This window comes from Suncus etruscus, chromosome 11, assembly GCF_024139225.1.
Source record: "Suncus etruscus isolate mSunEtr1 chromosome 11, mSunEtr1.pri.cur, whole genome shotgun sequence".
NCBI classification, from domain to species: Eukaryota; Metazoa; Chordata; class Mammalia; order Eulipotyphla; family Soricidae; genus Suncus; species Suncus etruscus.
Window position 1 is genome coordinate 86,163,751 of NC_064858.1, and position 12,699 is coordinate 86,176,449.

Genomic DNA, 12,699 nt, shown 5'->3' on the forward strand with positions numbered 1-12,699 from the left:
TCACACTTCCTCCAACTCTTAATATTCTCTTCCTGAGTCTCTGGGACTCCAATGATTCCTATGTTGTTTCTGTTAAGTTTATCAAAGACTTCTATTTTCATCTGTTCACATTTTTTGAGTAGTTTATTCATTGTTTAATCTTTTTTTGTTGTTGTTGTTGTTTTGTTTTTGTTTTTGGGCCACACCCAGTGGCGCTCAGGGGTTACTCCTGGCTATGTGCTCAGAAGTCGCTCCTGGCTTGGGGGACCATATGGGACGCCGGGGATTTGAACCGCGGTCCATCCTAGGCTAGCACTGGCAAGGCAGACACCTTACCTCTAGCACCACCACGCCAGCCCCCATTGTTTGATCATTTACTTTAAGGTTCTTTTCCAATCTCTTCTGCTGTATGGAGTTGTTCTGCATCTCATTGGAATTATCTGAGTTCTATCATTGTGATCTGTTCAGCTCAATCTATTCTTGCTTTGAGTTCTTTGAGCATCCTTCATATTAATACTCTACACTCCTTTTCTTAGAGGCTTTTCAGATCATCTTCATTCTCTATATGTGGTGTTGTCATGCATTGTTTCCCATTGCAACACTTGTATAGTGGTTTTTACTATGTGCTGTGCTGGGATTTGTGGGTTAGAAGATGCACCCAGTCTTTTATAATGGCTCTCCTGTGCCCAATCACATGGCAGGGATCAGCACCCACCTTATTGGGCTGGGCCCTTACTGGGTCTGGGCCCCAGAGATTATGTTCGATGGCATCTTCTTAGCTGTCTTGTGCAGGAAAGCAGACAGGGAGCAAAGCAGCAGTCTTTTATAATGGCTCTCCGGGTTTGGGCCCTGGAGATTGTGTAAGATGGTGTCTTCTTAAATCAGAAGACATGTCACCCTTTGATCTGTGCAAAAACCAAGATTGCTATATACAGATGACTGGTTGTTACAACCAGGACTAGACAGTACAAATCCCAACAACAACAAGAAGCTCTAACCTAGGTTTTAGTCTATAATCTGTTCAACAAACAAGATCTCCAATTCCAGAGGTCTTACTGAGACAACCGCAAGTGAACAGGTCTTCCAGAAACATAACGAAAGACTCTGTCCCAGGCTCCATCCTAGGAGCAACATAATGACCAAGAACACCAACTACAGAAGATGAATTAAAACGACACTGAAGAAGCAGAACTGCTAGAACCACAAAGAAAACCTTCATCATTAGCTCCATTCCTTGAGCTGCACAATCACCAAGATCTCTAGATACAGAGGACTGATTTTACCATCCATGATGAAGCAGAAGTCTTCCATACACCACAAAAGCACCAAGGGGAGAGTAAATGATCATGCAAGGAGTCTAGAGTTAATCTCATGACAGCATACTTCAGGGATGGAGAAACTCTGTATCTCCTAGGCCAAGGGAATTCCCTCTATAATATCCCCAATAGTTATGTGCCTATGCAGGGGGGAAAAAAAAAGCACAAAATAATCATTTTCCACATATATATTTATTGATTGATTGATTGTTGTTGTTGTTGTTTTTTTGACGTCCTTATTTTGGTGTAGATATTGAAATTGATGTCTCCTTTTTTATTTTATATTATTTTATCTTATCTTTCTCTTTCTTTTTGCACTCCGGCATGATTTGAATTCAGAACCGAAACTATTGTGTGGTGCTTCTCTTTATTGCTGTAGGGCTCACTGGATATTTAATTTGACATTTATTTTTGTATTGTTATGGTGTTTCAATTACCTTTTTCAAGTCCTCTCTCAAACGGAGGCTGATAGCCACTAGAAGGACTCCACCCATTTTCAGCATATTTTTTTTAATTTTTTTTTTTTGCTTAATCTTTACCCCATTCTATTGCTTTTCTTTCCCTCAAACAAAACCACATAACTCGATTTATCTAGCTTAGCCTCTCAAATAGAGGGAGAAACAAGGGGGGGGGCACCAGGACCAAACAGAGGTATGATCACTGATAGTAATCTAGACAAAGAGGGGACCACCTACTCTAGCAGCCCGGGGGAGGGGGGGTGATGGTGGGGGATATGGGTTGCAGAAAGGCAATGGGGAAGGGGGGAGGACAAATTTGGTGGTGGGTATTCCCCTGAATCAATGTTAATATGTACCTAAAATACTAATGTGAAAGATATGTAAGCCACTATGATGAAAATAAAAATTAAAAAAAAGAAAGATGGTGTCTTCTTGGCTGTCTTGGGTAGAAAAACCTGGGTGATGCTTTCTTAGACCTTGAAAATCACTCTGAAAAGCGTCTTCTCTGAAATCTCATGCATATTCCACTTCTTATTAAATTACCCCAAGTCTATACCTATAAAACCTAGAAATTTGTGAAGTGGCACTACTCTCTCTCTCCAGTGTGTACTCTTAGTAAGTCGCTATCTTTCCTAGAAACAGTGCTACTCTGTAATGTATCTACACTTCAACTCAGAGTTGACTCCAAGCCTATCTTCACTATAAACCACATAGCTCTGCATAGGATTTACTAGCACTCTGATTTTTTTTTATGTATGTATGAATATTGCTGCTGTTTGGGGAGCACATTCAGTAGTACTTGGGACCTTCTCCTGGTCCTGGTCACTCCCAGTTGTGTACGGGGAAACATATAGTGCCAGAGATTAAACCCAGGCCTACCACACTTAAAGTATGAACTGGTCCTTTGAGCTATGACTCTGCCCTGAACTTTGATTCTTTATTTTTTATTTATCTTTATTAAGGTAACATGATTTACAAAATTCTTCATTATAGTTCCATGCATGCATTGTTCCAACACCACACCCATCACCAGCATGCCCACTTCCTTCCACCAATGACCTGAGGACCCTAACCATCCTCTTTTTATCCCTCAAGTACCCTAACTAACCTCGGTTTTGAGGACCAATTTTCCTATCTCGTTACCTTTGGCCATTTATTGCTCCCTTTTCTTCTTCATAATTTTTTTTAGTAAGACAAGATGGCTTTGATTGAATGAAACTTATTTTGAAAGATGTGAGGGGAGAGAGAAAAAGAGAGAGAGAGAGAGAGAGAGAGAGAGAGAGAGAGAGAGAGAGAGAGAGAGAGAGAGAGAGAGAGAGTACTTGTTCAAGATAGAATACGAGGGGCCGGGGGACTGGAGAGATAGCATGGAAGTAAGGCATTTGCCTTTCATGCAGGAGGTCATCGGTTCGAATCCCGGCATCCCATATGGTCCCCCATGCCTGCCAGGAGCAATTTCTGAGCCTGGAGCCAGGAATAACCCCTGAGCACTGCCGGATGTGACCCAAAAACCACAAAAAAAAAAAAAAAAAAAAGATAGAATAGGAGCTTCTCCAGAGTGGAAGACATAAGCAAGCTAAAGATACATAGAAACTAACAAGCGGCGTTCAAAGAACAGGGTTTGAAGAAGAGCAATTCAGTACCTTTCTTTAAATCCCACATGACAAAGATCATTCAGTATCTGTCTTTCTCCTTCTACCTGACTTCATCTGTATGATATCCTCTAATTCCATCCATATAGTAGCAAATTATATCATTTTTATCTTTTCTTTTATAGATGAGTAGGATTGCACTGTGTATCTATACCACAATTTTTTGGGGGGGGGGGGCGGGCAGTGTTTAGGGCTTACTCCTGGCTCTGTACTCAAGAATCACTCTGGTGGCCTGGGGGACCATATGGAATGCCATGGATTGAACCCAGTTTAGCTGTGTACAGGGCAAGTACCCTATCTGCTGTACTACTATCTATCAGGCTCCACATACTATGATTTCTTTATCCATTCACCTTTTCTTGGACACTTTGATTATTTCCTGATCTTGACATTATAAAACTACTGCAGTGAACTTAAGGGCACAAATATCTTTCAAAGTAATATATTTGGACCCTTACAGTAGAAGTAGAATTGCTGGGTTGTATGGGAGCTCAATACTTAGTTATTTTAGAAATGTCATAGTTGTTGGGTGTTTTTGTTTTTGTTACTCCTAGCTCTGTGCTCATAAATCACTCTTGGCAGGCTCAGAAGACCATATGGGATGGTGGGAATCAAATCAGGGTCCTTCCAGGATTGGCTGCATGCAAAGCAGAAGCCCTACTGCTGTGCTAATCTCTCTCAGAGTTGTTTTTCAAAGAGGTTGAACCAGTTGACACTTCTGCCAACAATGGATGAGGGCTCCTTTATCCCCATAAATATACAACATAGATTATTTTTGTTCTTTTTTCATGTATGTAAGTCTCTCCGGTATGAGATGATATTTCATTGTTGTTTTGATTTGCATTATAATGATAATTATGCAAACATTTTTAATATACCTACTGACCATCTGTATTTCTTCTTTAAGGAAGTTTCGGTTCATCTCCTTTTCTTTTTGGCGGGGTTGTTTTTGTTGTTGCTATTCCTTTTTTTTTTTTTTTTGCTGTTGTTGTTGTTATTCTTAAGTTTTATAGATGCTTTGTATATATTGGATATTAACCCTGTATCAGATGAATGTTGAACAAATATTTTCTCCCAGTCTTTTTATTCTAGTTGTCATTTCTTCTGCAGTACATAAACTTCTTAATTTGATCTAGTCCTATTTATTTATTTATTTATTTATTTATTTTTGCATCTGTTTACTTGTTTTTGTTTTTTTGGGCCACACCCAGCGTTGCTCAAGGGTTACTCCTGGCTGTCTGCTCAGAAATAGCTCCTGGCAGGCATGGGGGATCATATGGGACACCGGGATTCGAACCAACCACCTTTGGTCCTGGATCAGCTGCTTGCAAGGCAAACGCCGCTGTGCTATCTCTCCGGGCCCACATCTGTTTACTTGATCAATGACACTGAGTCATTGACTATGCCTCTAGATTCAATATTAGTAAGGGTTCTAGGCCTAGGTTTTCCTCAATATACTTTATGGATCTATTTCTAACTTAGTTTTGGCAAGGTGTGCAAACAGAGTCTGACTTCATTTTTATATAGGTGATTGACCAGTATATGTATAAATTCTTAAGTGTTTACTTTTCTTGAATACAATGATTTATGTACTTTATTTTTCTGACTTATTTTCAAGTTCTTTCAGGTGCCAAATTTAATCCCTTAAACTCTCAGAGTAGAGCTACTAGCTTTAGCACTGACCAAGCTTTACTACAATATATCCAGATGATTGGTTGAGACATCTTTCTCCTCTAATTATAAGCTAAAGACAAGGAACAGGAGTTTAACAATACGTATCTCTACAAGGAAAGAAAATTCTTCTAAATGACTCATGTAACCATCTAGGATACCATCTTGAACTAAAGACAAAAGACGTTAGGACAGAGAAAGCCAGTTAAGGGCGGTTATTAGGCAAAAGTACAGTAAATAAAGATAAAGTTCTCTCATCGATTTAAGTCTTTGCCTTCTCCATTGATAATCTTATCTAGAGAATTAGTCATTCTTTTCCTGTGACCAAAAAGGGACACCTCAGGGGCCAGAGTGATAACACAGCAGGTAGGGCTAGGGCGTTTGCTTTACACACAACTGACCCAGGTTCAATCCCATATGGTCCTCTGAGCCTGCCAGGATTGATTTCTGAGTGCAGAGTCAGGTTTAACCCCTGAAAGCCGTTGGGTGTGGCCCAAACTCTTACCCCCCCAAAAAAAAGAAAGAGACACTCTACAAATGGAGCTTCCATTATAAATGTACATGTTCCCTATGAAAAGGTCCCTTGGGCCGGTTTTTAGAGTTCTGTGGAAAAATAGTCAACCCCAAATAAGATGGCAAAGAGGGCTATAGGGGATGGCAAATTCTGCACCTCCTCAGAATGTATAAGCACCTGAAGCTGAGCCTGTGGGAAGCATACTCAAATTCTACAGCGGCCTCTGCTCACAGCTAGGGACCATGTAGAAAGATGTTCAAATGATATCTTGAACATCTCGCCAGCCCCACACCTGCCTCCTTCAGTCTATACTCCCTGATTTTTTCTCTTTCTTTCTTTCTTTCTTTGGGGGGTGGGTCCCACCCGGTTGTGCTCACGACTTATTCTTGGTAGGCTCAGGGACCATGTGGGAGAGCCAGTTATCAATCCTAGGATCAGCTACATTCAAGGCAAGCATTCTATCCACTCTACTATTGCTTTAGTCCCACCCTAACTCTTTCTTGAACTCAATAACTGTACTTCTTTCTCTCTACTCTCTCTCTCATATACACACACATAAACACACACACATATACACACACACCTCTCTCCCTTGTAGCATTTACCTTTCAAATTTCCTCAAATGCTTCTGTCTAATAACTGTCATTATTGCGGCACAAGCACACACACACACACCTATCTCCCTTGTAGCATTTACCTTCCAAATTCCCTCAAATGCTTCTGTCTAATAACTGTCATTATTGCGGCACAAAGAAATAATTCCTGATTCCCTCTGGGTTCTTCAGAGACTGGACAAATAAGCAGAAAACAGATTCATCAGAGAAAAGAATATAGAAAAAGTGATGAAATCCATGTATATCTCCTGTACACATAGGAGAGAACCCAGTAATGCCATGTGATTCATCATATGGTCTTAGATAGATGCCTTTTCTATCTAACTTAGCTAAAGCAGAAAACATAGGGCAGAAGGAACGGAAGAAAAGAAGGAAAGAAAAACAAAAAAGGGGCAATAATCTAATTTAAGTTCTACCTTCTCTATATATTGGGTCCCTAGAAGAAGGGTTTATTGAAGAAACTTGCAAACAAACATCTCTTTCATTCCATTAATCTCTGCATTAATCTCTCCATTAATCTAACTGCCAAAAACTTAAGGTATTTAGTTTGGGAGCTGAGATCTCTGGGATCTCTGGAGTCAGGACTGGCTTCCTCTTTCGCATCTTCTGATTTCCAGAAACCCTAGCAGCCATGCCCACAGTTCACAATCACCACCATGTCTGCCCATTGTCCCAACTCCACAGACGCACAAAGTCCTGAACCATGGAACCACATATGCATGACACCTACATATTTTCCAATACTGACATCTCAGAAGTAATGCAGCAAGTTAGATATGAAATCATCATTAGAACCCACCCAAGCTCAAAAAACAAACCCAACAATAGAATGCTAATCAGCAACAAATAGCTTAATAAACCTTGAGACACTGATATGATAATTTTCATAAACCCCATTACAAGATATGAGTTTTCACAAATTTTCTTTTCTTTTTTTTTGGGGGGGTAATGCTGAGGGGTTACTCCTGGCTTATGCTCTCAGAAATCACTACTAGCTTGGGGGACCATAGCTTGGAAGACCATATGGGACACCCAGATCAAACCCAGGTCAGTCCTGGATCAGCCCATGCAAGGCAAGCACCCTACCGCTGTGCTTTCGCTCCAGTCCAACAAATTTCCTTTTAATGAAATTTTTTTCTATAATTCTACTAACATTTGTGTCAAGCAATATTAAATACATTACCTGCCAAGAGGCAGGCTTGAGAGTGAGTGGGAGTCTAGGGACAGTGGTAAAGGAAATGTTACACTGGTGGTGGAATTATGAGCCCAGAGAGATAGCATGACGGCGTTTGCCTTGCAAGCAGCCGATCCAGGACCAAAGGTGGTTGGTTCGAATCCCGGTGTCCCATATGGTCCCCCGTGCCTGCCAGGAGCTATTTCTGAGCAGATAGCCAGGAGTAACCCCTGAGCAACGCCGGGTGTGGCCCAAAAACAAAAACAAAAACAAACAAACACTGGTGGTGGAATTGGTGTTGGAACATTGAATGCCAGAAATAACTATCAGGATCAATTTTGTAAGCCCCAGTGTTTAAATAAAGATTTTTTAAAATCTCTTTCAAAGATAATCTCAGTACTATGAAGCATGGTTTCAGGCACACATTCCTGACCTACACGAGGCTCAAATTCAAACCCTGGCAACATCTGACTCTCAAACACCATTGGGTATATCCCTGAAAGCCCCAAAGTACTGCTAGGATGGCTTTGGTGGCTCCCAGTACCATACACTGAGCTGTATTACATCACAAAGCTCTGGGGTGTTAAACATCCCCCAAAAAATATACAAAGATAATTTTCATTATTCCTTCAAGGTCCCTTCCAAGAAATTAATGTGGGGTGGCAGATTTTTTCCTTCTCTATATTATCAAACCTAAACTGTTCCCTAACATTATCAGTAAAGAAGACATTAGCAGTCTTGGCCACCCCACTCTCCCTTCAATGAGGAGCCCTCAGGACTGGAACCGTTGGTCCTCACTCTCTCTCTCAACTCATCTTGCTCACTGAACATTTATAAAGGCTGTCAGAACCAGACCCCCCAAGCAGGCCCAGAATGGAGTTCTGTAATGTTCCACTGGGAATGAACTGGAAGAGGGGACTCAAATAAGAGGTGGCCAGCTGATATAAACAGTTAAAAAACAGTTTGGCTCTTCAGAAATTATCTGTTTTCTTTTTTTTTTTTTTTTTTTTTTTTTTTTTTTTTTTGGTTTTTGAGTCACACCCTGTGACGCTCAGGGGTTACTCCTGGCTATGCGCTCAGAAGTTGCTCCTGGCTTCTTGGGGGACCATATGGGACACCGGGGGATCGAACCGCGGTCCGTCCTAGGCTGCGCAGGCAAGGCAGGCACCTTACCTCCAGCGCCACCGCCCGGCCCCAGAAATTATCTGTTTTCTTAATAAACTCGGAAGATTGTGTATTCCCTTTTCTACAACCTGATGCAGGATGAGACTGACAGCAAACATCATCACAGTGCTGTCAAATAGGAAACATTTACTAGCAAGACAGTACTGTGCGACCCAATTTTTTTAATTATCTTTATTTTAAACACCTTGATTACAAATATGATTGTAGTTGAGTTTCAGTCATGTAAAGAACACCCCCCTTCACCAGTGCAACATTCCCATCACCAATGTCCCAATTCTCCCTCCTCCCCAACCCACCCCACCTGTACTCGAGACAGCTTTCCACTTCCCTCATTCATTCGCATTGTTATGATATTTCTCGATGTAGTCATTTCTCTAACTGCAGCCATCACTCTTTGTGGTGAGCTTCATGTTGTAAGCTGGACCTTCCAGTCCTCCTCTCTTTGTCTCTGAGAATTATTGCAAAAATGTCTTTTATTTTTCTCAAAACCCATAGATGAGGGAGACTATTCTGTGTCTATCTCTCTCCCTCTTACTTATTTCATTCAACATAATAGATTCCATGTACATCCACGAATAGAAAAATTTCATGACTTCATCTCTCCTGACAGCTGCATAATATTCCATTGTGTATATGTACCACAGTTTCTTTAGCCATTCATCTGTTGAAGGGCATTTTGGTTGTTTCCAGAGTCTGGCTAGTGTAAATAGAGTGGCAATGAATATATGTGTGAGGAAGGGATTTTTGTATTGTATTTTTGTGTTCCTCGGGTATATCCCTAGGAGTGGTATAGCTAGATCGTATGGGAACTCAATTTCCAGGTTTTGGAGGAATCTCAATATCGCTTTCCATAGAGGCTGGACTAGATGGCATTCCCACCAGCAGTGAATAAGAGTTCCTTTCTCTCCACATCCCCACCAGCATTGCTTGTTCTCATTCTTTGTGATGTGTGCCAATTTCTGTGGTGTGAGATGATACCTCATAGTTGTTTGTTTTTTTTGTTTGTTTTTTTTTTGTGCCTTTTGGGTCACACCCAGCAGTGCTCAGGGGTTGTTCCTGGCTCCATGCTCAGAAATTGCTCCTGGCAGGCACAGGGGACCATATGGGACGCTGGGATTCAAACTGACGACCTTCTGCATGAAAGGCAAACACCTTACCTCCATGCTATCTCTCCAGCCCCTCATAGTTGTTTTGATTTGCATCTCCCTGATGATTGTATGACCCAATCTTATAGTTTAGGACAATCAATACCACTTAGCTCTTCCATAAACTTCTTTCTTGAGACTGATTAATGTTTCAATGGCAGGCCCAACCTTTATGGTGGATGAGCATCTCCCCATGAAGTAAATCATCATACAGTTGTGGAACTGGTTCCCTAAAAGGACCAGAAAGAGGCCAAAGTGATAGTACAGTAAAGTACAGTAGGTAGGACACTTACTTTGCATGTGGCCAACACAGGTTTGATACTTGGCATTCCATATGGTCCCTTGAACCTGCAAGGAGTTAGCCCTAAAAGAGTCTTAAGTAAGCCCAAAGCATAGCTGGTGTGCTTCAAAAACATTTTTTTATATAAAAAAGGACCAAACAAGCTTTTCCCAATATGTCCAGAATAAGCCTTTTCCAGAAAGTATAACTTTGGTGTGGGCCAGTAAGGTCAATGGAGGTCTATGAAACACAGAGGGTCTATTACCATTACGTGAAGAATGTGTGTGTGTGTGTGTGTGTGTGTGTGTGTGTATAATTATATTATTTTGGGGCCACACCCAGGGTGCTCAGTGCTTATTCCTGGCTCTTCACTCAAAAATCACTCCTGGAAGTTTTGAGAGACCATCTGGGATGCCAGGGATTAAACCCTGGTCCATCCCAGGTCGGCTGCATGCAAGGCAAAAGCCCTACAACTGTGCTATCACTCTAGCTCCAAGAATGTATTATTTTTTTTTTATTTTTGGGCCATACCCGGTGGTGCTCAGGGGTTACTCCTAGATGTCTGCTCAGAAATAGCTCCTGGCAAGCACGGGGGACCATATGGGACACCAGGATTTGAACCAACCACCTTAGGTCCTGGATTGGCTGCTTGCAAGGCAAACACCGCTGTGCTATATCTCCGGGCTCAAGAATTTATAATTTTTTCTTTTTTTTTTTGTCCACACCCATTATATGCTCAGGGGTTACTCCTAGCTAAGCGCTCAAAAATTACCCCTGGCTTGGGGGGGACCATATGGGATGCCGGGGGATCGAACCGCAGTCCTTCCTTAGCTAGCACTTGCAAGGCAGACACATTACCTCTAGCGCCGCCTCGCCGGCCCCAAGAATGTATAATTTTTAAGTTAAAAATAATAAAGTTCTTCAAGACAGAGGAATTATTTTGCTCCTAGTCAATCCTTTTTTTTTTGTTTTTGTTTTTGTTTTTGTTTTTGGGCCACACTCGTTTGACGCTGAGGGGTTACTCCTGGCTATGTGCTCAGTAATCACTCCTGGCCTGGGGGGACCATATGGGATGCCAGGGGATCGAACCGTGGTCTGTCCTACGCTAGTGCTTGCAAGGCAGACACCTTACCTTTACCACCACTTCTCCAGCCCTTCCTAGTCAATCCTTATGACCTAAAATCATATAGTTTTGGGAGTATCATCCAGAAAGAGGTTTATGAATGAAGTCATTATTTTTCTAAGTCATTCCTTCTTTGTTGTGTAGTCTTCCTTTCCCTGATGTCCTAGGGTTTTGGTTGTGTGTGTGTGTGTGTGTGTGTGTGTGTGTGTGTGTGTGTGTGTGTGTGTGTGCTGTTTTGTGTTCAAGTCTTACTCCTGGCCCTGTGCTCAGGAACCATTCTTGGCAGGACATGGAGAACCATACACCATATCTGGTACTGGGCAGGGATAAAACCTAGATCAGCCAGGTGCAAAGCAAAGTACTATATCCACTGTATTATCTTCTAGACATGACCAGATTTTTATTTGCTGAGCCCACACCTGATGGTGCTCAGGACATATATCTAGCTCCCTTGCTCAGAGATCATTCCTGCTAGGTTCAGGGACCATATAGAGTACAGAAGATCAAACCCGGGCCAATCACCTTACCCATTGTACTCCAGCCCTCTATTCCAGATTTCTTAAACAAGATACAGCTAAATCCCTGTTTCACATCACTTTACTTTGGAATTGATAGCCATGGTGCCTGAAACATAGCTTACAAGGTTTCCTGTGAATGTGGGAAGCCTAGTTTAATTCCCAGCATCTCATGGTTCCTTGAACACCACTGGATTTGGCTCCAAAACAGAAACCAAAACAAAATAGAATGTACAGTCGTGTAAATTTATCCATAAAAAAATGCTCTAAAACTTATTTTTCCAACTTTTTCTCCCTCTGTTAATTTGTTGCTGGGCTGATAGGGTGTCCCACTTGGCTATGTTATTTGCCAGGGGGTTGCATATTAGGATGTGCATATACAGCCTGGGTGCTAGCCAGCACTTCCAATTCCTAGATGGGTGTCACACATAATCTGGTTGCAGAGGTCATCAGGAATTGCTGCAGGGCTCACAATATGCTCTCAGGGAACCACACCGTGCTCTCAAATCCTTTTAATCATAGTGCTCACTGAGGAGTCTCACCCTTTAGGTGTAGTGCTCACACACACCTGCCTGCAGTGTGACTGGAAATCATTTGTGATTTCTGCCTATGGGCATCACAGACAACAGAGCCACCAGGATTACACCCGGTACGTGCACTAACACTGAGGACCCAACTTACACTTGGTTTACACTTGTAAAACAGGAGCGCTAGCCCCTGAACTACATCACTATCCTTGATGACCCAAGTACTGCAGTTAATCATTCTCCAGCCTGAGAAACCCCCAGAGAGACCAGGGATTTCCTCTGCACCCTAACATGACCAATGAGCCCAAACTCCTCTATGACTCTCCACAGAGAGAAATCTGCAGAAGTTGCAAGAGTCTCAGCTTTGTTCAACCTTTTTCTTTTTAAGGAGGAAGTGTGAGTTGAGGCTAAGGGTGGTGACAGTGGTGTTTAGGGCTATATTTAGGAGTCACTCCTGAAGGTGTTGGTATGATAGCAGCACGCACACTCTAAGCTTAATGAAAAAGAATGGGCCAGGAATTCGGTCAAGGTCTTGTTGACAAATCT